At 47.6% G+C, this 27,388-nt stretch overlaps 2 long non-coding RNA genes across 2 annotated transcripts in view; one reads left to right on the plus strand and one right to left on the minus strand.

Annotated features, from left to right (window-relative positions):
* Positions 1–3,345: 3,345 nt before the first annotated feature.
* LOC310667108 overlaps positions 3,346–27,388 on the minus strand; it is a 38,477-nt gene continuing 14,434 nt past the window's right edge. Inside the window, exons 3-4 of the long non-coding RNA XR_014506174.1 lie at positions 12,401–12,815; positions 3,346–3,445 (exon numbers count right to left, since the gene is read on the minus strand). This is a non-coding gene — a long non-coding RNA (uncharacterized lncRNA). The remainder of the gene's footprint in view (positions 3,446–12,400; positions 12,816–27,388) is intronic.
* LOC310667109 lies at positions 10,111–15,576 on the plus strand. Its single transcript, XR_014506175.1, has 3 exons — positions 10,111–10,853; positions 12,059–13,774; positions 14,461–15,576. It is a non-coding gene; the product is annotated as an uncharacterized lncRNA (long non-coding RNA).

A 27,388-nucleotide genomic window follows, 5' to 3' on the forward strand; every position in this document is an offset into this window, starting at 1 on the left:
CTCTGCAATTTAACTTGGTGCTTTGCCAGGTGACACCCTCCTCCCCCCCACAAAAAAAAAAGGTGAGAGGAGGGAGGGGAGAAGAGGAGGAGGGTCGGAGCCTGTGGTTTTGTGGCTTCCTGGCTTCCTGCCATGTGTTTTAGAAGGTGATCTGCAGTGAGAGGGCCGGAGGGGGTGGGGAAGACGAGGGAGAGAGATAAAATGTGATCCAAAGCGCCTGAAGTCGCTGCCAGGCGACAGATGAATACCCTGGCTCTGCCTTGAAGCTTCAAGCAGGTCATTTCAGTGTCTTGTTGTGCGGCTGGATGTTCCCATTTAGCAGAGCTGCGCCGCTGACATGCGCTGCCTGCTTTTGATGTGCATTTGTGGAGAAAAGGGGCACGGCGGCAAAAGGCTAAGGCAACAGTATAGGTTTGCCGGAGGGTGGGGGTGGGGGAAACCGCTCTGTGCCGCTCTGCGGAGCTGTGAGGACCCTGACCCAGAGGGAGAAAAAGAGGGGGCACAACGAAAGCAGAGGACCTAGATTTTGCAAATAGCATTCTTGCTACAGATTAGAGTTATTTTTAAAAAAATTAAAAGGGTGCCACCAGATATATAAGAAGCTGTGCTATGCCAGATCTGACTACTTGTCCACCGGGCCCAATACTGCCTACTCTGGCTGGCAGCAGCTCTCCAGAGCCTCAAGTGGAGAAGGAGCCTAGCTCATCTCCTGCTCCTTGGTCCTTTCACTACAGGTGCTGGGGACTGAACCTGGGATATGTTTTCTGCTGCTGAGTGGGTGGGCTGCAGATTCCTCATCACCTGACTTTGAGGAGTCATATAGCCCATGGGATGGGGGTTCCTGTGGCTCTCCAGCAACAACACCCGTGGTTCCTGATCATAGAATCAGAGAGTTGGAAGGGACCCAAGGATCATCTAACCCAACCCCAACAATGCAGGAATATGAAGCTGTCCCTTATGGGGATTGAACCTACAACCTTGGCGTTATCAGCACCACGCTCTAACATAGACTTCGTTCACTGGGGCTCATGGGGCTGGGGGGGGGGGGCACAGGTTCCCCTGCTTTGCATCCATGGCTGGCTCTGCTTGGCAGAGGCTCTCTAGAGCCATAAGCAGAGATATTTCTTAACACACCTAAAACGGGTTAGGCAGGATGGATTAGGCCAATGGCTCACCTAGCCTAGCATCCTGTTCTCACTGTGGTCAGCCAGATACCAGTGGAGGAAAGACACAAGCAAGACTGGAGCACAAGAGAGCTCTTTGCACCAGTGGTGCCAGGCAGACAAGAAGTCTGCTTGTCTCAGACTCTGCAGCAACAAGGATGACATCCGTCTGTTTGGGGAGACAATGGAAGAGTGTGCTTGCTGCACTGAGAAAGTGGCCAGCTCTGGGACACCGTGGAAGATGCAAAAAAACTGTTGAAGGATGTTTTCCTCGCCCATCTCTATAAATCTATAATTGAAGAAGTGTTTGTATGTGTGTGTTGGGTGAGATACATCTGGGTTAAACTGAGAGGGTAAAGGTAAAGGGACCCCTGACCATTAAAGACCAATGGTGGATGACTCTGGGGTTGCGGCGCTCATCTCGTTTTACTGGCCGAAGTGGAACTGGTGTACAGCTTCTGGGTCATGTGGCCAGCATGACTAAGCTGCTTCTGGCGAACCAGAGCAGCGCACAGAAACGCCGTTTACTTTCCCGCCCGAGTGGTACCTATTTATCTACTTGCACTTTGACATGCTTTCAAACTGCTAGGTTGGCAGGAGCAGGGACCGAGCAGCGGGAGCTCACCCTGTCGTGGGGATTCGAACCGCCGACCTTCTGATTGGCAAGCCCTAGGCTCTGTGCTTTTTAGACCACAGCGCCACCAGCGTCCCTTCAAACTGAGAGGGTAGGAGGATCCAGATAATATTTCAGCACCACGGACAGAGCATTGGATTGACTTGGATACAGGGCTAAGGAAACAACCACACCATACCTTTAAAGCACGCTTAAGCTTTGTTAACTGCCATGGCTACTTTTCAAAGGATCCTGGGAACTGTAGTTTTCTAAGGGTCCCCTAACAACTCCTGGTGGCCCTTAAGAAACTTAGAGGTCCCAGGATTCTTGGGGTGGCGGCGGCAGGGGAGCCATGACTCTTGCAGTGCTGTAAGAAGGCTTGACATGCATGATGTGTAAGCAGGTGGTGTATTTACTCTGCAATCCTGAGTAATGTCTGTTCATTTCTGGGTAGTCCTTTTTTTAATTCAGTGGGTCTGAGCTCCTGGGTAAGTGGGGTTAGGAATTTATTTATTTACATTTCTGTTTATTTGCAGCCTGTCTCTCCAACCCAAAGGTCTCAAGGCTGCATACGATAGAGATTAAAATCACTTTTTAATCTATCTATTCATCACCTATCTATCCGAATCAAAACAAAATAAATCAAACGAGATCAGAAAATTAGTACCTGTTGCAGAGAAAACAGGCAGCAGAAGCAGAAATCAAAGGATTTATTATTTATTTATTCGATTCCATTTGTGAATCACTTCCCATGAAATACCTCAAAGCAGTTTCACTGTAAAAAGAGAAAGAAAGAAAAGAAAACAGCAAAAAATAAAACAAGAACCCTATACACAAACAACAAAAAGCAATTTCGAATGGAAAAACAATTTCAAATCTGAAATGGATCTCCACCTGAAAGGCTTGGAGAAAGATCTTCTACTAGAATGAAGATAAATGCCACCAGAAACTTTATCCTTCTCCAAGGCTGGGCAAGCAGATGCATCTCTACTTTCACCTCTCCTCACTCCAGTGCTGGTCAGAATCCTCCTCAGCTCTGAAATACTGATTTCCTACTGTAGAAATCTCGAGGGGGAGGGGGGAGTTATAGAATCATAGAAACATAGACTTAAAGAGGGTCATCTTGACTACCTCCCTGCAATGCAACCACAACTAAAGCATCCCCAAAAGGTGGCCACCCAACCTCTGCTTAAGAACCTCTAAAGAACCACCTTCAGAGGTTCTTTTATTCATTGCTTTATTTATTGGTTGCATCATGCCCTAGTGTGACCAAGAGACAGAACCCCAGGTTATGTGGAGAAGAGTCAGCTAGGGCCACCTCCACCAATTTGGCTTGGACTGTATCGTTCATGGGGATGACTTTATTACTGTAACATGCTTTTTGCGGTGCTGCCCTAGAGCAGAATGCAGGGACCAGATGGCTCACAGGACCAGATTACTGGCAACATGTTACTCTGTTGCTGAGAGAATTGCACCACTTGCTGGTTTGCTACTCGGTTAGGTTCAAGGTACAGTTGTACCTTGGTTTTCGGACAGCTTAGTTCACAAACAACTCGGAACTCGAACGTTAAAAAGTAGGTGTTCCGGTTTGCGAACTTTGCCTCGGAAGCCGAACGTCAGGCCCAGCTTCTGCGGCTTCCTCCTTCCTCCCAAGACAAAAATCTGGGTCCTGCATGACCAAGAACACAACCTGCCTTTATTTCACTTCTGCCCCCTTTTTTTCTTTAAAACAGCAAGCTTTGACGGCTGCATATACTTAGAAAAGAAGTTTGATTCAGCCCAGGTCCCTGGACTGAACGTGATTTGCTGCAAAAATGAAACTTGTGGGAAAACATGACCTCAATAAATCCATGTGCCAGTCCGTCAAAGCAGGGGTAAAAATAACTTCCAGCAATTTGCACAAGAAGATTTCTAAGTAGAAAAGGGCAGCTGGGGAGCGGGAGTCTAGATACAACATCTGCCCCACACCAGAAACTACTGAAAGGTATGATCTTTGGCTTCTCCAGCTGTCTCAGATTTTGTAGCTGGAGTCAGTCACGGCCCCACCCAACCAGGCTAGGTGGGAAAAGGCTTGCAGGGCAGGGAGCAGGTCTTCCAGGATTCACAGCCAAGATTATCAGAGTTCAAGGACAGGAATATGGGAAAGAAGTCCTGTGCGGAAGGGTTGAGGGAACAGGGCATGGTTAGCCTGTTGAACAGAAGACTCAACGGAGAGCATGATGGTGTCCATCAAATTTTGGGTGGTCTGTCACACAAAAGAGGGCAAAGATGTGTTCTTCGCTGCACATCCACAGGGCACAATTAGCTCTCATGCAGTTAAAGGAGGTTAGATTTCACTTGAGCATTAGAAACATAGAGTCCTGCTGGATCAGGCCAGTGTCCCATGCAGTCCAGCATCCTGCCCTCACAGGGGCCAACCAGATACCTAAGGGGAGGCCAAGAGCCGGACCCGAGTGCGAGAGCAACTCTCCCCTCCTGCAGTTTGCAGCACCTGGCATTTAGAAGCATATTGTCTCTGACAGGGGAGGTAGAACATCCATCAGGATTAGTGGCCCTTGATAGCCTTCTCCATGAATTTGCCTAATGCTCTCTTAATGCCTTCCCAATTTGGGACCACCACCATGGTGGCCAGGGGGGAGAATCAAGCAAGCAAATAAAAATACTCAACTAACTGACCAATTGCGTGGCAGGTAGCTTGGTTCTGCCCCCAACATAACTCCTGGTCCCTAATATAAATCCTGACTACACCCATGGCCACCACTGCAGGAGAAATGTCTTTTTTAAAATCTGAATTTTTATTGAAATTTTTCAGCACACAATGCAATAAAAGCCAAACTAATCTAGAAAAGAAAAGAGAAGAGAAGAGAAGAAAGGAAATGAAAAGAAAGAAGGGAGGGAGGAAATAGGAGGGAAAAGAGAGACAGAGAGAAAGAAAGAGAAAGAGAAAGAGAAAGAGAAAAGGAAAGAGAGAGAGAGAGAGAGAGAGAGAGAGAATCTAAAGCCCATTGTCAGGAGTAGATCTTAACCCTTATTTCACACAAAAGGGGGTGGACGTTCCCAGCTCTCAGCTGGGAGCTTCAATGTCTTCTCCTGGACCCCCACCCTGGGAGATTTTTCCTTCCCTGCCTCTCATAAAGGATCCTTCATTAGCCATCCACCACTTTCCTGCAAATATGCTGTAGGGGAATGTCTTGAAGGTGGGAGCAGCTTGAGAACAGAATCAGGGACCAAGGAAGGAGGTGAGCTTTCCTTCCCTGGAAGTCTCCAAGCAGAGGCTGGAGGACATCATTTGGAGCTACTCTAGATCAGACAGAAGTTTGGTGTAGATGGTGTCAACAAGAACCCCCTTCAGTCCTTTGATTCTATCATTTTCTCTCTCTCCGCCCCCCCCCCCAGCACACCAGGGACTGGATCAGATGCTGAGCCAGTTGATGGAATGTCCCTTAGGGCAGATGCTGCTGGTTTCTTCCTGTCTTCCTTAGCCAATTATCGTTTCCTAGAGCCACATTTGTGAGTGCTTGCCTGGGACTCATTAGGAGCCTGGAGACCTTAATGGGTGTGTGTGTGTGCATGAGGGTGTGATGCAACAAGAGAGCAGAGTTTCCAATTGCTTGGAGCCACAGAGAGGGTGAGTTCGTTGTTGTCAACCCCTGTGGGGGATGTTGCAGCAACATTAGTGAGTCCCGTAGGGAGTTCCCGCTGAGCTGAGAATGGGGGTACCTGGCAAATGAGCTGCGATAGGGAAGGAACAGGGAGGAAAGTGTCCTCCACGTGGGAAGAGGCAGCAGGAAGCCACTGGCGATTGTCCTGTTTCCTAGCTGTTCTTAGGATTTGCTAGCAAGGAGACCATCCGTCGCAAGGAGGCCCAGAGGCGGTGTAATGGTTAGAGTGTTAGACTTGGTACTGGGAGACCAGAGTTCAAATCCCCCACTCAGCCCAAGCTACCTCACCAGGTTGTTGCGAGGATATAATTGGGAGGGGAAAGAGCCAGTGTGATGTAGTAGTTAGAGTGTTGAGACAAGGGACTCAGCTACATTAGTAAAAAAAAAATGTTCTAAATGCGTTATAACACTGTGACACCAGAGGGCACTGTAGAGTTCGATTCTTTGACAATTATTTTGCATTGTGAGCTTTACAGCACGTTTTCCTGAAACATTTTTTTGATGTGTCTAGATCCAGCCAAGGACTGAATTTCCAGCTCACTGGGTCACTTTGGGCCAGTCGCTGCTTCTCAGCCTAACCTTCCTTGCAGGGTTGTTTTAAGTGTAAAATGGCAGAAGAGGAGAACCATCAACTGATTGTTGGCTCCTGCAAAGCCCTGCACACAGTACTGGCAATCTGCTGATCGTTGGGGGACTCAGGGGCCACACACATGGCGCTAGGCAGGGCCTGGAGACCAGCTGATCGTCTGCATGGGCAAAAATGGCTCACTTGATGTCATTGTGGTGTCAGGTGATTGACAGGTAGGTAGCTCCACCCACCTGTCCAATTTGGCCTGGTGGGTGGGTGAGCAAGGTATTGCTCCCTAGCCTGTTAACTGGACTTCATTCTCCACCACCGAGGTAGGGTCAAGAAGCAAGCCAGAAACCAGATTCAGGAACACACCTGAGCTCAGAGAGAACCATAACAGATTGGAGAACTGAGCCCAAGCTAACAAAATGAATTTCAGTAGGGAGAAATATAAGGTTCTGCAGTTAGGCAGGAAGAACTAAATGCACAAATACAGGATGGGGGACACCTGGCTTACTAGCAGTACACGTGAAAAGGATCTAGAGATCTTAGTGGACCACAAGCTTAACATAAGTCAACAGTGTGATGCAGCAGCAGCAGTAGCAAAAAGCAACGACCCTAATGCTATTCTAGACTGCATCAACAGATGTATAGTGTCCAGGTCAAGGGAGTGGTTGAAGGAGCTGGGTATGTTTAGCCTGGAAAAGAGAAGACTGAGAGGAAATACAATAGCCCTCTTCAAATATCTCAAGGGCTGCCACATGGAAGATGGAGGACACTTGTTTTCTCCTGCTCTGGAGGGTAGGACTCAAACCAATGCAATTAAGTTACTAGGAAGGAGATTCTGACTAAACATATGGAAAAACTTTCTGACAGTAAGAGCTGTCTGACAGTGGAACAGACTCCCTCAGGAGGCTGGGACTCTGCTTAAGCAGAGATTGGATGGCCATCTGTCATGGATGCTTTAGCTGAGATTTCTGCATTGCAGGGGTTGGAATGGATGACCCTCAGGGTCCCTTCAAACTCTATGATTCTAAGAATGACTCAAATGGAACAGGAAGCCTTTTATACTCTTTCCTGTCCCATGGCCAGCCTCAGTGGACAGACAGTCTAGGACATGGGTAGGCAAACTAAGGCCCAGGGGCCGGATCCGGCACAGTCACCTTCTAAATCCGGCCCGTGGACGGTCCAAGAATCAGCGTGTTTTTACATGAGTAGAATGTGTCCTTTTATTTAAAATGCATCTCTGGGTTATTTGTGGGGCATATGAATTCGTTCATCCCCCCCCCCCAAATATAGTGGTACCTCAGGTTAAGTACTTAATTCGTTCCAGAGGTCCGTACTTAACCTGAAACTGTTCTTAACCTGAAGCACCATTTTAGCTAATGGGGCCTCCTGCTGCTGCCGCGCCGCCGGAGCACAATTTCTGTTCTCATCCTGAAGCAAAGTTCTTAACCTGAAGCACTATTTCTGGGTTAGCGGAGTCTGTAACCTGAAGCGTATGTAACCTCAAGTACCACTGTATAGTCTGGCCCCCCACAAGGTCTGAGGGACAGTGGACTGGCCCCCTGCTGAAAAAGTTTGCTGACCCCTGGTCTAGGGCCTGAAGGTACTTCACAGAAAAGACTGTCACCTGCAGTTCAGGGGTTCAACACAAGGGGCAGCCACACAAAGATCCAGACACCAACATCCTGAACTTCCAGGCTCTCCCTGCTTAATGAGCCAAAAACCTGGCAGGGGGAAGTCTCCCGCTCCCAATCTAGATCAAAGCTAAGCCTTGGTTCCATATTTTAAAAACCACGCTTCTAGCCCCTGTGGAGGTATGCGGAAATGTTCCGGCACATGTGCGTGTCTTACAGAGGGGGCAAAGTGCATTTCTGAACGGGGAGGGAGGCTTTCTCTCACGGCAGATTCCTGACAGAGAATGAACTGCGTATTTCATTTTAATGCTCCCATCTCAAAACACACCATCTCTGAAGACAGTCCTATCGATTTAACTTTCAAGTAAGCATGCTTAAGGTTACAGCCTTATAACTTGTTGGGGGAGAAGCTTAGGCTAGTTTTCCATGTGGAGGAATTTTTTTTATTGGCGAGCTGCGGGGAGAGCTCATCCATCTGATGAGCTCCCCAATCTGGAGCGGGAGGTGATTCAGGCCTGACACAAGTGAGCATTAAGCCCTCGTTGCTGGAGGTGGGGGTCCGCGGAGGGAGAAATTAAGTTCAGGTCACATTTTAATGCAAACCCACTGTGATGGCCGGGGTCTCGGGCTCAGACTCGGAACCAGAGGAGCCTCAATCTGCACTGGATCCTTTGCTTCAGACATCATCTGAACCCAGTCTGGGACCTGATGCTGAAGAGTCCCAGCAGTGGCGTAGCGTGGGTTGTCAGCACCCGGGGCAAGGTAAGTAATTTGCGCCCCCTAACCCATGGATTTGCGCCCCCTAACCTGTGGATTTGCGCCCCCTAACCCTAGCCCCCAGATGTTGCGCCCGGTGCGGCTGGCCCCTCCTGCACCCCCCACGCTACGCCACTGGTCCCAGTCTACACAGGTTCCTCTGCAACAAACACCAGATGGGGTGAGTCAGGGGCCTGAGCCTGCCCTGGCTCCAGATGCGGGGATTACCTCGTTGCCTTCAGCTGGGCCATCACTTACAGCTGCTCCACTACTGGTTTGGTCAGGGGAAGCTGAGGTGCCCCTGGGTCTAGTAACCTACCGAAGTCTTCCGAGCTGCAGAGACCCAGGTCTGCGAGAAGGAGAGACCTGAGTACTCGCAGGAGGAGTGCTCGCCTTCGGGCGAAACAGGGAAGTGAGTTGCCAGGGGATCAGGACCGGCTGTTACCCCAACAAAGATAAAAGGCTGTCAGACCCCGCCCCAGGTTGCGGGAGCAAAATTGCTGTTTGCCAGATCCTGCCTGAGATCCTGTACCTGTCCTTGCCTGGTTTCCTGCCTCGTATCCTGCCTTGGCCGTGTTGGACTGACTCCTAGCGGAACCTTCAGATTTGGGACCTGACCTGGACCGTGTTTCTCAGGTTATCCCCAGGGCCAGCACACCCACCCAGATCTGCAGTTCCTGAAACCACATGTGGATGGAAACACAGCAAGCCTTCAAGACTGGGTCTTCTCTCAATTTCATGATGCAGTCTTCTGATCCAAAACTGTGTTCTTTTAAAAATGTGCATATCGGGGGGATGTGTGCCTATTGGTATGTAGCACAGTCAAAATAACATGCTACAGTGCATTATATTAGGGGACGTTTCTGGTAAGAATGTCTAATTTAGGCAAAATTTCACACTAAAGTCTGTGCATTAGCAGAAATGTGTGTACTCTCAAACAGAAGCAGCGTCCAGATCAAGGGAAGCAGTAGCAGAACTCTATTCTGCCTTGGTCAACTGTCAGCTGGAGTTCTGAGTCCAGTTTTGGGTACCACAGTTTAAGAAGGATGTTGAGAAGTTGGAACATATGCAGAGGACAGAGACCAAGATGATCAACAGTCTGCCTCATAAGCAGGGCCAGATTTAGGTTTGATGAGGCCCTCAGCTACTAAAGGTAATGGGACCCTTTATATGTCCAGCTGTCCTTTGTCAACAACAAATTGCCGCCGTTTTTTGTGTTGAAGACAGGAGTGCCTGGCGTGCTCTGGTCCACGGGGTCACAAAGAGTCGGACACGACTAAACGACTAAACAACAACAAATATGCTAAATGGTAATTTATGGACCTAATAGGTATCTAAAGCATTTTGCAGGTAGCAAATAGGAGCTTACACAACACAAAACACTGTTGCTGTATGTAGGTTTTATTTATTTGTTTTTTATCTTATATTTTGGAAATGTACATCCAGGTGTGTTTTTTTCCTTTAATTTTTTTTGGGGTCCCCAAGAGAGTGGGGCCCTAAGCTATAGCTTGTTTAGCTTATACGTAAATCTGGCACTGCTCATAAGAAACGGTTGAGGGATAATGTTTAGCCTGGAGAAGAGGAGACTGAGAGGTGATATGATAGCCATCTTCAAATATCTGAAGTACTGTCATCAAATATCTGAAGTACTGTCACATGGAAGATGGAGCAAGCTCGTTTCTTGATGCTCCAGAGGGGGAGGACCTGAACCAACGGATTCAAATGGCAAGAAAGGAAATCCTGACCAAACATTAGGAAGAACATTCTGAGGGCAGGAGCTGTTCGACAGTGGAAGGGACGAAGAGGAAGAAGAGGAGGAGTTTGGATTTGATATCCCGCTTTATCACTACCCGAAGGAGTCTCAAAGCGGCTAACCTTCTCCTTTCCCTTCCTCCCCCACAACAAACACTCTGTGAGGTGAGTGGGGCTGAGAGACTTCAGAGAAGTGTGACTGGCCCAAGGTCACCCAGCAGCTGCATGTGGAGGAGCGGGGAAGCGAACCCGGTTCACCAGATTACGAGTCCACCGCTCTTAACCACTACACCACACGACCTCGGAAGGTGGTGGAATCTCCTTCATTGGAGGTTTCCAAACAGAGCTTGGACAGCCATCTATCAGGGATTCTTGAGCTGTTATTCCAGCATTGCAGGTGATTCTCGGGGTCTCTCTGAACCCCACAAATCTGTGATTCTGTGAAATGGGTCAATTTTCACGAGGGCTATTTATTTTTTATTGCAAACTGGTGTAGAAATGCAGTGAATTGAACTTTAGAATTCCAGAATTGGAAGGAATTCCTGAGGACCATCTCGTCCAACCCCCTGCAATGCAGGGATATGCAACCGTCTCATACAAGGATCGAACCTGCAACCTTGACACTATCAGCACCATGCTCTAACCAACTAAGCTATCCAGGCCTTTGGATATTGTTAACCTGGCCCTTGAGAGTTAAAGGTATTTTGTTTTGTGGGACACACGTCTTTGGCTGGCTTTATACCATCCTGTTCCCACTTGGAACAGTTTTACCTGTTTTATAATTGCAATGGCTTTTATCTGTTTTTATAATTGTATATTTTATTGCTGTTATTCCTCCTGGGACATCCTGGGGAAGGGGAAGAAAGAAGTCTTAGAAACAACTAAGGCTGCATTCACACCATATGCTTAAAGCACACCCCCAGATTCTTGGGAACTGTAGTTTATTAAGGGTGCTCTGTATAAGGGCAAACTATGGTTCCCAGGATTCTTTGCGGGAATCTATGTACTTTAAATGTGTAAGTGGATAGGCAGCCTAAATGAGATTGGAAAAATTAGAAAGCGAGAGAAACTGAAATGGGTAGATTCACCCCTTCTTATGCCACCAGAATACAAAAAGGCAATAATTGGAAGGGGTTCAGGGTGAGCGCTAGCCTTCCTTTGCCCTGGGGAGGCCCACCACGTGCAGAGAGACCTTTTCCAAAATAGTTCTCCAAAGCCAACCTAAGATTGCTTGGCATCGTGCCCCCTTGCTCTCTGCCCCCCCCCCCAACGCCTTAGCTCTGGGAACACAGAACACTCTATTCCTCGGCTCTCCGGCTTCGAGAATTTTCTGCGGTGATGAATGAGACTTGGAAGCCGTCCCAGAGCTGTCGCCCGAGCCTCCGAGCTGCAGCTAATTGAGTCAGATCTGCTCCGCCAATGCAGCAGGATTAATCGGCTCCGCTTCTGAGGCCGTTGCTGGGAGGAAGCGAAGCAGGGATGGGTGGGTGCAGGGGGGCGATGGGGGTGGCTCAGAAGTAGAAGAGAGAATATGGGCAGTTAGCATTGGGGATTGTTTCATAGACGAGGTGGGATTTATCGAGCTGCATTGGCGGTTTTTGATAATGCTAACCATGCAATGGCACATAGCAACTGGTTGTTTGATGGCTGACATGCAATGGCCTACAGTATCTGCCTAGGCTTAATTACCAATGACATTGAATGCATGGCTGTGTTTGATGGCTGATTTTTTTGGATAATGTTAACCATGCAATGGCATATAGCAACTGGTTGTTTGACGGCTGACATGCAATGGCTTGCAGTATCTGCCTAGGCTTGATGACCAATGACATTGAATGCATGGCTGTGTTTGATGGCTGACGTGCAAAGGAATATAGCATCTATTGGCACCTGTGTTTTTGTAGGTGGTGGTTGTGCTGCACTATGCTCCAGAGAGTTGTCCAAAAGACAGGGAGAGGTCAGCTCTATGGAGCAGGATCACAGTGATCAGAAGATAAGAAGAGCCTGCTGGATCAGGCCCATAGCTCGTCTAATTCAGCATCCTGTTCTCACAGGGTGACCCTGGGAAGCCTGCAAAAAGGATCTGAGTGCAACGACCTTCTCCTCACTTGCAATTCCCAGCAACTGGTATTCAGAGACATACTGCCTATGGCAGTGGAGGAATGTCAGGCTTCAGGGGCTCAGTTTCCTCCCCCCCCCCACCTTTGGCAGTAAATAAGCAGAACAAAGCGAAAGGAGTCTCTTACCAGCGAGAGAAAACAAAGAATCCATTTCTCGGAATGGAGGTGCTCCCAATTAAGGGTTCCACCCACTTCACCCCTAGTCACCCATGTCACTTCTGCGCCTTGCAACCTGATCTCACAACCACTGTGCTTTCTGTGCTGCCACCTTATCTGCTCTTTGTGACCTTGGGCTGAGCCGATGGAGGCTTTCCAGTGAAAGAGATTCTGTTAACTCTCACTCTCCCAGTTCTTCTTCTCCTAGCTGTTCATCACCCAGTTCTTCCCAACTTCGGTCTTCTGAACTATGTCCCTCTGCAAACCACTGTTCCAAATCTATACTGTCCTCCTGCTCCTGGGAAGATTCAGGATCCAGATCCAGAGCATGGGGGGGGGGGGCTCCCACCATTCCTCATCTGTGCCGCCCTCCTCCGCACAGTCCCTGACAAGGAAGAACAATGGAGGTCGCTTTAAGACAAATATGTAGTTCATACAAATATGTACATTGACATTCACATTGTCACCAGATTAACAAGAACAGCAAGAATTTTCGTCCATTAATGAATGAGTTAGTCAATCAAATTTGCATAGGAGAGAACCCAATTGCTCCAAAGAATAAAAGGAGCACATTTTATTGTTGGACGTTACTTTTTAAGTAGGGTTTCCCAAACTTTGGACTACAATTCCCATCATCCCTGACCCCTGGTGCTTCTAGCAAGCAATGATGGGAGTTGTAGTCCAAAAAGCAGTTCTAAAGTATTTCAGAAGGTGTTATTGTAGAAGAGGTATCTTCTCTTTTCTCTCACCCAGGATTGATTTAACAATCGATTCTTCCTGGGAAATTCTGGGAATTTAGGGGCTTGCTAACAACTTTCAGCACTTTTAATGAACTACAGTCCCCAAGGATTCTCTGGAGGGGAGCCTCAGCTGTTTAACATGATGTGATTGTGGTTTAAATGTTTATTTATTACATTTATATACTCTCCTTTCCCCTCCTCAATTTATCCTCACAACAGCCCTGTGAGGGAGGTTGGGCTGAGAGACAGTGGCTGCCCCTCACGGTCACCCAGTGAGCTTCATGGCTGAGTGGTGATTCGAACCCTGATCTCTCCTGCTCTCTTACCATTGCACCACATTTTCATATTCGACAGCAGCCAAACTCAAATGAAAGAAACCCTCAGGTCCAAGATGCATGCTTACTTGGGAAGTGAATCCAATTGTGCACAGTAAGATTTACTCCCCAGCAGCTGAGTGCAGGATTGCAGCCTAAGCCTGGGACCCTATAATAATAATTTATTACTTGCACTCTGCTCATCTGACTAGGCTGCCTCAGACACCCTGAGCAGCTTACACCTGCGAAAAAGTCCTACTGAACTACAGATGGAGGAGAAATTTGACTCAGTTCACATTTATTATCCCCCCCCCCCATAATATTTTATTAAGATTTTCAAAACATTACAAAGAGGGGGGAAAAAGAAAAATACAAAAATAAAGAACAATTAAGAACAATTCAATCTTTCATAACTTGTCTTGCATTTGCTTGTTTCCCGGACCTCCCCACACCTCCCCTCTTTGTATTCCAATCCAATTTATTTATCCAGCAAATCCTTTCCCTCTTTACCTTTATCCTTATCTTTGATCTTAATATATTATAACTTTAAATTTTCACCTTTTAACAATCCGTTTTTGCATATTCCTTCATGACATTATTACTAAAAGCCCCTTAACCTCAATCCAACATCATTCTAACATTCATTCATTTTGCAATATTTCTGTAGATAGTCTTTAAATTTCTTCCAATCTTCTTCCACCAACTCTTCTCCCTGGTCTTGGATTCTGCCGGTCATTTCCGCCAATTCCATATAGTCCATCACCTTCATCTGCCATTCTTCCAGAGTGGGTAGATCTTGTGTCTTCCAATACTTTGCAATAAGTATTATTGCTGCTGTTGTAGCATACATAAAGAAAATTCTGTCCTTTTTTTAACACCAAATGGCTGACCATACTACCCTGAACACGCCCGATCTCGTCTGATCTCGGAAGCTAAGCAGGGTTAGGCCTGGTTAGTACTTGGATGGGAGACTCAGTTCACATTTAAAGGCGAACCTGCCTAATTTGGCACTTCCTGAAACAACATGCAAACTGAAACACAGCCATCCTTTGAGATTTGCACTTCTCTGAATTTTCACAATTATCCAGCCAAGTACAGTGGTACCTCGGATTAAGAACTTAATTTGTTCTGGAGGTCCATTCTTAACCTGAAAGTGTTCTTAACCTGGGATACCACTTTAGCTAATGGGGCCTCCCACTGCTGCCATGCCGCCGCTGCGCAATTTCTGTTCTCATTCTGAAGCAAAGTTCTTAGCCTGAAGTACTATTTCTGGGTTAGCGGAGTCTGTAACCTGAAGCATCTGTAACCTGAAGTGGTTACAGGGATCATTGTAATGTATACCAAAAATGCACATAGCAGGGTAAAAATGTGCAGAAAAAATGCATATATTAGTGAAAGTGACATACCAAAATTGCTTTGCGAAAAGGTGTACATTAGGAGAAATTTGTACTAAGATGCTCGTGAATTTTCACCAAGACCTCAACCTGATGTAGAGATGCAGAGGACTGAATTTAAGACTGGAAAAGTGAGAAACCAAGAGAAACCCCATGTTGTCAGATTTGCCACACCCAGCCCTGAACCCCGTGGGACTTCCTATTGAATAAACCTGTGCTGCCTTGAACTTGTTGATCATTTAAATGAAGGGCTGTGGCTCGGTGGCCGAGAACGTGCTCTGCATGTTTTGCAACTCCTCCATTAGCTAATTGAGATAAACGTTCCAAAACGTGGTCTGCCAGAGTGCTTGTACACGGTGCCATTTGAGTAAGGATTTCCAAGCGGTCTGTCTGCTGAGTGAAAGCGAGCATTTTGCACGACAGCAGCCACTCTGCAAGCAAATTAAAATAAGCATCCCGAAACGTGACCAAGCTGGAATGCAAGGCCTCATCTTCTTTGCAAGCGATTGTGTGCGAAACTGGAGTTCCTAGATATCGAAGGTCTGGAGAGCAGATCTGAGCAAGACTGTAGCTCATTCATCCGGCGAGCAGAGACGGTGTAGATTAGAATCAGTGATTTGGGGTTATTTTAAGCACTATGCAAATCCTATCAACAGTTGGTGTAGAATAATTAAACAAATGTACTGCGCATCTAAAAATATTATTACAGCCCTTGATGTTCTTTTATGCAAAATGGCTCGGGGACGGATGGAGATTGGCTCTTGCTGAAATTCCCAATGTGCCTTTAGGCACTTCTCTGTGCAGTGGAACAACAACAACAAGTTGCATACTAAGTCAGGCCAAGTTAAACCATGGGGCCTGTCTAGCTCTGTGGTGTCCGCAATGAGTGGCAGCAGATCTCCAGGGTTTCAGGTAGGGAGTCTCGACCACCCACAATCCTTCGCAGGATAAAACAGGTCCCCCACCGGCAATTTTGGTACAGGCTAAGCAGATCTAAGGAACTCAAAAGAAAGCATACATGAGACCATGAGTTCCTAAAGCACCTAATGTCAGGTTCAGGAGTCAGGAGTGGGCCAGCAATCAATTACACAGAGTAAGTGAAGATAATAATAATAATAATAATAATAATAATAATAATAATAATAATAATTTTATCATTTATACCCTGACCATCTGGCTGGGTTGCCCCAGCCACTCTGGGCGGCTTCCAACACATTCAGAAACATAGAGTTAACTCTTTATTAGAAGAAACAAGAGCTACTCAATAGTGCCCAGCCTAATGAGCACAGCAACTCTTCCTGGTAGATCATGCCCCTATGAGGCAGTTGTGGGCACTGGCAGTCCCCACCTTCCCACAACTGCCTATGTCTCCTCCTCTCCTGGGTCCTTCCTAAGCAATCTGAGACTCTGCTGGCACACCTGTCTCCGCTCCTCCCTCTTCATACCTCTTTGGGTTCTGGGAAACCAGGGGAGAGGGGAGCTAGTCATAGCAGGATGGGGAGATCTCCTGGCTTCTTCACCAGCCTGATTCATCTCAGCCTCTTGACCTCTCTCCTCTTCTGCTACTGCTTCTGGACTTCTCTTTGCCACAGACTCTCCCTGCTCACTAAACTCTGTTGCCACTACAGCTTCTGACATCTCCTCCTTCCAGCAGGCTTCCTCTTCTCCCTCTGACCACACATCATTGTCCCACCACCACTCCCCTGGCTCTGAGCCTTCTTCCTCTGAGCCTTCTTCCTCCCAGCCAGTCCATGACATGTAAGCACCCTGCAAATCTGACTGCAGCTCCTTCTACGATGCAAATCCAGGCTGCAGTTTTCCATGCACATTTTCTCCCGTGTTTGCACCTTGCAAACAAGTCGGTTTGAGTGTCAAAGCAGGACCAACGGACCCCAGCATCAAATCCATACTCAGCCTGGAAGATCACCGGGTGAATTGTGCTATCTCCGTCACCTACTCTTGCTACCCTTCCAAGATGAGGTGTGGTCTCTTGGAATCAGGAGAAGAAACCTTAAACCAGGGGAAGGGGAGCACATTCCCTTCTGCGAAAGATTTCAAATGCTGCATGCCAGTGATGCACTCAGGCCATTCTGGTTGACCAGGGTGCTGAGCCAGAAGGCTGTTGGCCACATCCTGCAAGCCTCTCATCTTTTCTTATCATGGACAGGGTTGGGGGTAAAACTGGGCAGGGTAATGGATGTAAATGTTCCCTTTCTACAGTAGGCTAGTTTGTACACACTCACGCAAACCTCCATGTCCTCTGTTCTGACAAGCAAGAGGCGTTATCAGAGTTCCTAAGGACACATTCCAGCCAGGTAAAAACACTTCGTTGCAAAACAATAGCCAGCGAGGGCTGCAGAGAGAGGAGGTGGTTTGGGGTGAATCCTGAGGGCCAGATCGAGCAGCCCAGAGGCCTGCATTTGGCCCTCTGACCCAAAGCTCCCTGCTACTGCTTTCAACAAATCTCTCTCGCTGCCAGGGGTGGAGAGTCCTCCTCCCTCTTCGGAAATTTTGCAGATAAGAATTAATGAGCAGTTGATAGATTTATAGTCCTTTTAGCAGCATTTCCCAACCTTGGGCCTCCAGGTGTTTTTGGACTACAACTCCCATAATCCTCAGCTAGCAAGACCAGTGGTCAGGGATGATGGGAATTGTAGTTCGAAAACAGCTGGAGGCCCAAGGTTGGGAAACACTGCTTTTATTACAGCCTCATGTTGCAAGCACAAATATACAGCCCTCCACAGGGAGGCCAGTTGGCTGCTCTAAATCCTCCTTCTGACTTCTGCAGCAGTTAAGGTACCAACGGGAAGTTCCTCCCCCCCTTCTGCCTCCTTTGCTCTCTTATAGCTAGGACCTCCTAGTCCGTGGTGAGGGGGGTCCCCCACACTCTCAAGTGACGTCTTCACTAGCTGCCCTCTCCCTTCTTGCTCCCTTGTCATTATCGCGCAATTCTTTCCTAAGCTGTTCAGTTTCTGTCTCTTTCTCTCTGCTTCTGAACACTCTGTGGATAAGGGTGTGTGTGGAAACTCTTCCACCTCCAGCTCTCCATCGGAGAGAAGCTGGTCTGCCATAGAATGCATTCCCCAGTCCTCATCTTCAGACCCTGACACACACTCCCTCTATCTATTCAAAGGTTAGCCAATTACACTGTCAGGAGTACATGCAGGAGCTAGGCCCTGTGACCAGTAGGGCTTTGCAGGATTGGGGCCTTCCTAAGTTTGTTCTGGAGAGGCAAGGTGCATCCGCACAGGTGAGGCTGCTTGGTAACTCACTGCACCTGGTGGCAAGAGCCGGGAAGGGATATAAGGTCAGCATTTCCCTTCGGCTCTTTGCCACAGCAACACGCTTCCTGCCTTGGGCTTCTTAATGCCCTGCTTCTCGACCTTCGGAGCCTTGACTTCATGACCCTTGGACCTCTGGCTTCTGGACTCTCATTCCTGCTCCCACCCTGCCATCTTGCCCCCGGTCCCGACATCTTCAGCCGGGACTTTGATCGCCCGTAGACTGGACTGTGACACATCCTGACAAAAAGAAGAAAGATACTCAAGCAGTCTTTGAGAACCATGACCATCTGGCCAGTGCTTTCTGTGTTCCCTCTTCCTTTGCAAGGGGTTGGACTAGGTGAGCCTTAGAGGACCCTTCCAACTGTACAATTCTGTGATAGCGCAGGACTTGGGTGCAGAGGTCCAGGGCCCTCCTTCAGCAGAATGACTCCAGCCTTGAAAGGCTGGCGTACCACATTTTGAAGCTGGCCAAGTGATACGCATTACCACCCAGAGTAGGGCTGGAGTAGGGTTGTAGTCCAGACATTGGACTACAACTCCCATCATCCCCAACTCTTGTGACTGATGGGAATTGCAGTCAAGGAACACCTGGAGGTACAGGTTCCCCAGCCCTGAGCTACAGCCCCTCCCCACCGCAGGACCCTTTGAAATAGCTTTATTGTTGTTATTATTTATTGAACTTCCCAGACATGCTAGACATTTGTTACACAAAAAGGTCTCCAAGCGATGTGTAACATATTTAAGGGCATGAGCAAAGGTAAACAAACAAAACAAATAACAAAAAACATGCATTATAATAAGCACACATTTATACAAAAACACATGGGATTCATTTTTTAAAAAAATACACAGTGCAACATTTAATAACAACAGTGGAAAGCTCTGGCAGCTCAACTGACATGGAATATTATTATTTATTGAATTTGTGATCTGCAGGACCAGCAGTGGAGGCTGGTCTACGAGGTCTACTGGATAAAAGACCTCTCAGGGTGGATATCGTACATTTTTTACTCCTCTTCTGGAAACCAAGGCTGTGGCTATGGAAGAAACAAGACTCTTTGGGAGTGTTAATGCTGCGAACCCCTCCATCATAGGCTCAGGTTGTATATATGTGGGTGGCACTGTGGTCTAAACCACTGAGCCTCTTGGGCTTGCCGATCGGAAGGTCGGTGGTTCGATTCCCCGCAACGGGGTGAGCTCCCATTGCTCTGTCTCAGCTCCTGCCAACCTAGCAGTTGGAAAGCATGCCAGTGCAAATAGATAAATAGGTGCCACTGTGGTGGGAAGGTAAACAGTGTTTCAGTGCGCTCTGGTTTCCGTCATGGTGTTCTGTTGCAGCAGAAGCGGTTTTGTCTTGCTGGCCACATGACCTGGAAAGTTGTGTGTGGACAAACACCAGCACCCTTGGCCTAAAAGTGAGATGAGTGCTGCAACCCCATAGTCGTTTTTGACTGGACTTAACCGTCCAGGGGTCCTTCACCTTTACCTTTATATGTGCTAACTAACCATATATCATAAAGACACCACAGTCACTGCTGTGCTGCACTCCAAAAGGAGACCCAAACCCTGGGTAAACGCCCGGAACACCTGGACTCTTGCACCACTCGGAGATTGGAGTGGCATGCAACAATACTTACAGAGGCTTGGGGGGAGCATTTCTATCACTCTCTGGTGAATCACCTAATGTAGGAATAGCTGCGGCAAAGAGGTCCCTTCTGTATGTCTCAGGGTAAAGGTAAAGGTAAAGGGACCCCTGACCGTTAGGTCCAGTCGCAGAAGACTCTAGGGTTGTGGCGCTCATCTCGCTTTATTGGCCGAGGGAGCCGGCGTACAGCTTCCGGGTCATGTGGCCAGCATGACTAAGCCACTTCTGGCAAACCAGAGCAGCACACGGAAATGCCGTTTACCTTCCCGCCGGAGTGGTACTTATTTATCTACTTGTACTTCGTGCTTTTGAACTGCTAGGTTGGCAGGAGCAGGGACCGAGCAAAAGGAGCTCACCCCGCCGCGGGGATTCGAACCGCCAACCTTCTGATCGGCAAGCCCTAGGCTCTGTGGTTTAACCCACAGCGCCACCCGTGTCCCAGGGTAGAAAAACTTATTTACTTAGCTTATAGATAAACTATGGAAATCGTTTCCGCAGGAGGCAGTGATGGCCATCAAAGCGGATGACTTTAAAAGAGTATTAGACAAATTCATGGAAGAGAGGGCTAGCGATGGCTACTAGCCACGATGGCTATGGATCTGCCTCCACGATCAGAGGCAGCAATGCTTCTGAATACCAATTGCTGGAAGCCACAGGAGGGGAGAGAGCTCTTGCGGGTTTCCCACAGGCATCTGCTTGCACACTGGGACAAAATGATGCTGGACTAGATGGGCCACTGTCCTGACCCAGCAGGATATTCTTATGCTCTTATACACCCTAAGGGAACAACCTCCTCTGGGATCTGAGTGAATCGGGGGATTGGGGTTGGGGTGGGTGGGTTAGAAAGGAGGAAAATTAAGAGCCCGTGGTGAATATGAAAAAAACCAGCACCTGGGTTTTGTCCTTCCCTCCCACTCCCTGCCAAGACTGCCTCCCTCTCCCCTCGACTGTCAGAGGAAGTTCTATTCAAACGGAATCTCGACAGCGTTCCCCTTCACTTATTAATACCGCCGAGTACATTTCAGCGCTGGGAGTGTAAATATTCAAACAGTTGTATCTCTTTCCCTCCTTAGCGTCTGAAGAGAACAGCTTCCTTGTGTGTGAATGAACTGAAACAGAATAAATCATTCCTGGCAGCTGCATTGTATGTGTGAGGGAGGAGGCAGGGAGCACTGGAGGGGAAGTGAGGATCTCCCAAGGATATTCCCACAATGCACTGCTGGCAGGGCCCCTTTGCTTTCTCCCTGGACTTTGAAACAAGGGGTAGGAGGCCTCCGAAAGCAGGAGGGGGTTGGGGACAAAAACACCTTGAAGTGGGGTGGGGTGGAAAATGGAGGCCACTGTGGCTCTTCATAAACAAGAAAAGCACCGCGGGGTTACGACCAAAAGCCCACCTAGGAATAGGCAGGAATCTAGTTTGTTCATTTTTAGGTGAATTGATGCAATTTCTGCTTCCCCAGGTAATCTGTGGGTCAAAATGCAGTTATCCCTCAATTTTTGCTGTTATCTAATTTTTGCAATACAGTTCTCAGCCAAAAAAGACATTAGAAAGTGCATTTTGGGACAGGATGCGTGCAGAAACGTGCACTTAGCTATTGTTGTTGTTTAGTCGTTTAGTCGTGTCCAACTCTTTGTGACCCAATGGACCAGAGCACGCCAGGCACTTCTGTCTTCCACTGCCTCCCGCAGTTTGGTCAGACTCATGTTTGTAGCTTCGAAGACACTATCCAACCATCTTTTCCTCTGTCATCCCCTTCTCCTTGTGCCCTCCGTCTTTCCCAACATCAGGGTCTTTTCCAGGGAGTCTTCTCTTCTCATGAGGTGGCCCAAGTATTGGAGCCTCAACTTCACGATCTGTCCTTCCAGTGAGCACTCAGGGCTGATTTCCTTAAGAATGGATAGGTTTGATCTTCTTGCAGTCCATGGGACTCTCAAGAGTCTCCTCCAGCACCATAATTCAAAAGCATCAATTCTTCGGCGGTCAGCCTTCTTTATGGTCCAGCTCTCACTTCCATACATCACTACTGGGAAAACCATAGCTTTTACTATACAGACCTTTGTTGGCAAGGTGATGTCTCTACTTTTTAAGATGCTGTCTAGGTTTGTCATTGCTTTCCTCCCAAGAAGCAGGCGTCTCTTAATTTCGTGGCTGCTGTCACCATCTGCAGTGATCATGGAGCCCAAGAAAGTAAAATCTCTCACTGCCTCCATTTCTTCTCCTTCTATTTGCCAGGAGGTGATGGGACCAGTGGCCATGATCTTCGTTTTTTTACAGGGAACCAGGCCGAGGACCTTCTCGGCAGTGGTGCCTGCCCTGTGGAACGCCCTCCCACCAGATGTCAAAGAGAACAACAACTACCAGTCTTTTAGAAGACATCTGAAGGCAGCCCTGTTTAGGGAAGCTTTTAATGTTTAATAGGTTATTGTATTTTACTGTTTTGTTGGAAGCTGCCCAGAGTGGGTGGGGTATAAATAATAAATTATTATTATTATTATATTACTCAGGACGTGGATGTGTAAGACTGGGAAGGACCGTGCTTGCTTGGTGGCATGCAAAAACGCTCTGTGCATGCCCAGAGACCTTTGATCCTCCCAGGGCTGTGCTGCAATGCCAGCAAGCAGGCTGCCCTGTGACTCAGCAGAAAGTCTCTCTGCGCCAGCTCAGCCGTCGGGCACCCTGCCCATCTCGGCGGTGCATCTGCCTGACAATGGCATCTGCAGATGTCGGGCGCGTTGCAGATGGGAGTCTCGACGTTCCTTGGAGGACGCGGGCTCCTCCGTTAATAACGGCGAGGCAAAGCTCTTCTGAAGAGGGTCGTAAATCTTTGATAAGGGCTGCTTAATGCGCCGAGTTAAGAAAGGAAGGGGGAAAAAGACAAGTCTAGGAGCAGGCTGGGTGTGAATATGCCAGGCAGGGCCTGTCTGAGTGCTGGAGAGATCCTTGGGCCGCCCCTGTGGCCATTGTCCAAAATAAATCCTCCACCAATGCACCATTATTGTGTCAATGATATATGGCAGAATACACCCCTCTGTGAAAACAAAAAAAAACCCCACCGGTCTGGAGCTTCTGCAACAGTGCTGTTCCCACTCTGGGGGCAGGGGGGGGTGCAGGCAATCTGCCACACACCCTGTTTCCCCCAAAGGAGCACTCATTTGGTTTTGCTTTGGGTGGAGCTTGGAGGAGATGTGGGTGAGCAAATTGGCCAACAACAGCAACTTGTATCTCTTACTCCTTTGCAGTGCCCTCCCTATACAGTATGGACTCTGTCAGTTACCTGTTGAAAAGGCCAAGTGGGATTTTTCAGGGAGCCCCTAATTGGCCCATGATTCCTCTTTTTTGACCTCCTTCACACTGTTGGGAGTGATTTTTTTGAAGTATAGTAGTACCTTAGTTTTCAAACGCCTTGGTACTCAAACAACTTGGAACCGAAACACTGCAAACCTGGAAGTAAGTGTTCCAGTTTGCGAACTTTTTTCAGAAGCCAAACGTGCTCCATTTTGAGTGCCACACTTCCGTTTTGAGTGTTATGCTGAGGTCTGTCTGTTTTTGCTATTTTTTTGCGTTTTTATTTTTGAGGCTCTTTTTGTTTTGTTTTTGTGACTGTGTGGAACCCAGTTCAGCTACTGACGGATTGATTGTGCGACTGCAGTACATTGTTTATTGCTTTCATTTTACAGATCAATGACCTTGTTAGAGAGTAAAATTCATGTTAAATTGCTGTTTTCGGGGTTGTTTTTAAAAGTCTGGAATGGATTAATCCATGTTGCATTACTTTCTATGGGAAAGCACACCTTGGTTTGGAACACTTTTGTTTTGGAACAGACTTACGGAATGGATTAAGTTTGAAAACCAAGGTACCACTGTAGTGCAACTATTGTTTAATCTGACTGGCCATGTTTATCTAGCCAGCTTCATGGCTGTTCAGGGACTTGAACCCTGATCTCCCAGGTCCCAGTCCAACACTCTAACCGCTATGCCACGCTGGTCATGTACACTTTCCCCTAATACATACAGTTTGTGAACACTGTTTGGCTGGAGAAGCGCATTCAGTTAAGGGCAAATTTCAAAAGAGGGCTGAGTTTTGGTTCTCGCGTTGTTTCAAAAAGTGAAAATACACACTCTCTCGTATATACATACACAGAGAGAGACACAAAATACAATGTAATATACTCCCACACATTCTTTTATACTCAAATCTAATGCTCACCTTTTTTGGCCAAATTACGTTGCGAAAACTAAGGTGCGCGTTAGATTTGATGGCACATTTACATTCACCAGCAAATGCTTTGCTTGTTTGTTTCAAGGTTCTGGAAATTGAGGTGCACATTAGATTCGATGGTGCATTAGACTCGAGTAAATACAGTAAATTGATATGGTGTTATGATCGTAATACATATGTAGATATTAATAGCCTACTACATTCTGTATAAACTCATTCCGAACGTTGTCATATTTATCCAAACAATGTCTCCGTCTGTAGGCAGCTCATTCATAAGTTGCGAGTGTTGTCATGCTGTTGATCCATTGATTAAAGGGTATCATATCGTTATTCTTCAAATTCATCAGTATCAGTCTTGGCCACCATTTGGATGCATAGAATGCATTTTCGTTCCCCCGTTGCTAACTTCAATACAAGAGGTATACAGTTCAAAAGAATGTGATCTGCTGAAAGATTTAACTTTTCTGCAGTCATAATTATACAGTCTTCTTCCCAAACTTAGTAAGTATAGAAGTATAGAACACTGTACAAACATATGTTTCAGAGAGACATTGTCCTTGCCACATCTCCTTTCCCCCCCCCATTTTTTCAGAAGGTTGGCGGTTCGAATCCCCGCTGATTAAGATAAAATTAAAGAGGGAAAGGATTTGCTGAATTAACCAATTGAACTGGAATGCAAGAAAGGGAGGTGTGAGGAGGTCAGGGAAACAAGTAAATGAAAGATATGATATGGAAAGATTGATTTGTTTTTAACTGTTTCTATTTTGTATTTTTCTCTTCTTTTCATTCCTTTTTTATTTTTTTTATTTTTTTCTCTAATTTTTGTAATATATTGAAAACTCCCGTTGCTCGGTCCCGGCTCCTGCCAACCTAGCAGTTCAAAAGCACGTCAAAGTGCAAGTAGATAAATAGGCGGGAAGGTAAACGGCATTTCCTTGCGCTGCTCTGGTTCGCCAGAAGCAGCTTAGTCATGCTGGCCACATGACCCGGAAGCTGTACGCCGGCTCCCTCGGCCAATAAAGCGAGATGAGCACCGCAACCCCAGAGTCGTCCGCGACTGGACCTAACGGTCAGGGGTCCCTTTAGAAGTAAAAATTGGCATCCATTACTTTGTCCAGTTTTGCCTTTGGCCCTGTCCTCCAGTCTGGCATGTGGCCCCTGGAAGGCTACTCAGAAGGGACTGTGGCCCTCAGAGTTTTCCACCCTTGCTTTAGATTAACCTTTGGGCCGTATGTTTATGAGAATCCATCCCTCATCTCTGCCTCCCCGTCTATCTGTTTCTCTCCTCCCAATTCTGCAGTCACGAGTAAAAAGAGAAACCACCTGATAGGCCATATTATGCTCATTTTTCTTCTTCTTAACACGCACCCGTAGCATGATCTTGCTGTTTAGAAGCCAACCAAGGTACAGAGAATTTGTAAATCATTTTTTATTGGCACCGGGGGAAGACATGCACTTAGATATCACGACCATTAAAATGAAGATTATATAAAGCATAGATTTATTCCCGTTAGGCAAACCCATTCCATAGGCGAACCTCTCCCTTTTAAAACCTCAAAGCAAGGGAAATCCTGCAGAGCAAATGCATCTTCTGTGGGGCTTTTGGGTCCGTCCATCCCTGCCCCCCCCCCCAGATTTAATTAGACTTTTAACCAATTGATTTAGTGACAAAGCAATTACATTGAAACAAATCTGCATGTCTCCAAAAACGTCAACTGAAGATGCCCTTTTGAGATATCGACAGAAGGGCGAGAGCGTTTACTGTTTAATAACCAAAAAAACTACTGCTGCCTATTAGAAAAAATGACTGCCATCATATTTACTAATCACATCCTCCATTCTCCCAGTGCCGGTCTTTAAGTAGCCAAAACACCACCACCCATACATAAGGCAGATGCGTCAGGTTTGCAGAAATAGAAGCTGAGGTTTGCAGTAAGACAAAAAAGATCGAAGAGAGCATTCCCCTCCCTGACCAAAACACCCCCCAATTGAGGGCTGAGCATGCTCAGTGGGCACAGGATGTTTGCTGGCTTGGGGCAGTGAGGGTGGGCTGGGCATATGGATGAATGGGAAACTGGGCAGCAGGTCCTGCTAAGAGAAGGTCCTGCCTGGCCAAAGGTCACGAAGAGAGATCATCGCTGAGTGTGGCTGATCTCCTATGCCCAGTGGTAGCTGCTGCCCATTGGAACTGGTAGGGTGGAAGGCAGGGAGCCCAACAGTAGGGGGCAAGGTAAAGGTAAAGGGGCCCCTGATCATTAGGTCCAGTCGTGTCTGACTCTGGGGTTGCAGCACTCATCTCACTTTATTGGCCATGGAAGCTGGTGTACAGCTTCCAGGTCATGTGGCCAGCATGACTAAGCCGCTTCTGGCGAACCAGAGCAGCGCACAGAAACACCATTTACCTTCCCGCCAGAGCGGTACCTATTGATCTACTTGCACTTTGATGTGCTTTCGAACTGCTAGGTTGGCAGGAGCAGGGACCGAGCAATGGGAGCTCACCCCGTCGCGGGGATTTGAACCGCCGACCTTCTGATCAGCAAGTCCTAGGCTCTGTGGTTTAACCAAAAACAGGCAAAGCTGACTCATTTTTCCTCCATCCTCATCCCTGCCCACTTCTGCAAGCGCAATACTGAAAGCAAGGGCTCATCCACACTCACCTTTTATCCCTCACTTTCTAGGCATAAGTTGGTGCTTTAAAGTGCATGTCCAAACACCATTTTTTGGAGGCGGGTCAGCACTTTCTTGGTGAAAAGCTGCTCTTTAATGCTGAATCAGAACAAGCAGAAATTTGGGTTTTCCATGGATTGCTGTTTGTTCTCAATCAGTGGTAAAGAGTGGGTTTTTGCGGGGGGGGGGGGAGGGGGACTCGAACACAGCACTTTTAAGTGTGGGGCTGTGCCTAGAAAGACAGTGCAAAAAGCAATCAGGATGAGCCCTGAGCAAGAGGAAGCTGACAAGCAGAGCTACACCCCCCCCGGACATATTGTAAATAAAAAGGCAAGCAGGCGTCTGAGAGCAGACTGAGGCTGATGAGGCATCAATCTATCTGCCCTAATGGACCAGCGTCCCCTGGCCTCTCTGAGGTCTTGCACTTAGGACTGATTTACAACGGGCTGGGTGCATTTCAAGACACTGGGTGAAACGCTTCGCAAGGCAGCCTACAGCCTTCCAACGCTCATCTTGCGATATGCAGCCTACTATATTCTACTGTACTGCAGCTGCCTCTGCCGGGTGTGTGGGAAACAAGTCACCCTCTATGTTGTCAGACTCCAACTTCCACCAGCCCCAGGCAGTTCCATCAGCTCCCATCAGCATGGCAGGGGTGGGTGGGAATTCAAGTTCAACTAAACCCAGAAGACCA

This window comes from Podarcis tiliguerta (genome assembly GCF_965153285.1).
Source record: "Podarcis tiliguerta genome assembly, chromosome: 16".
NCBI lineage: Eukaryota > Metazoa > Chordata > Lepidosauria > Squamata > Lacertidae > Podarcis > Podarcis tiliguerta.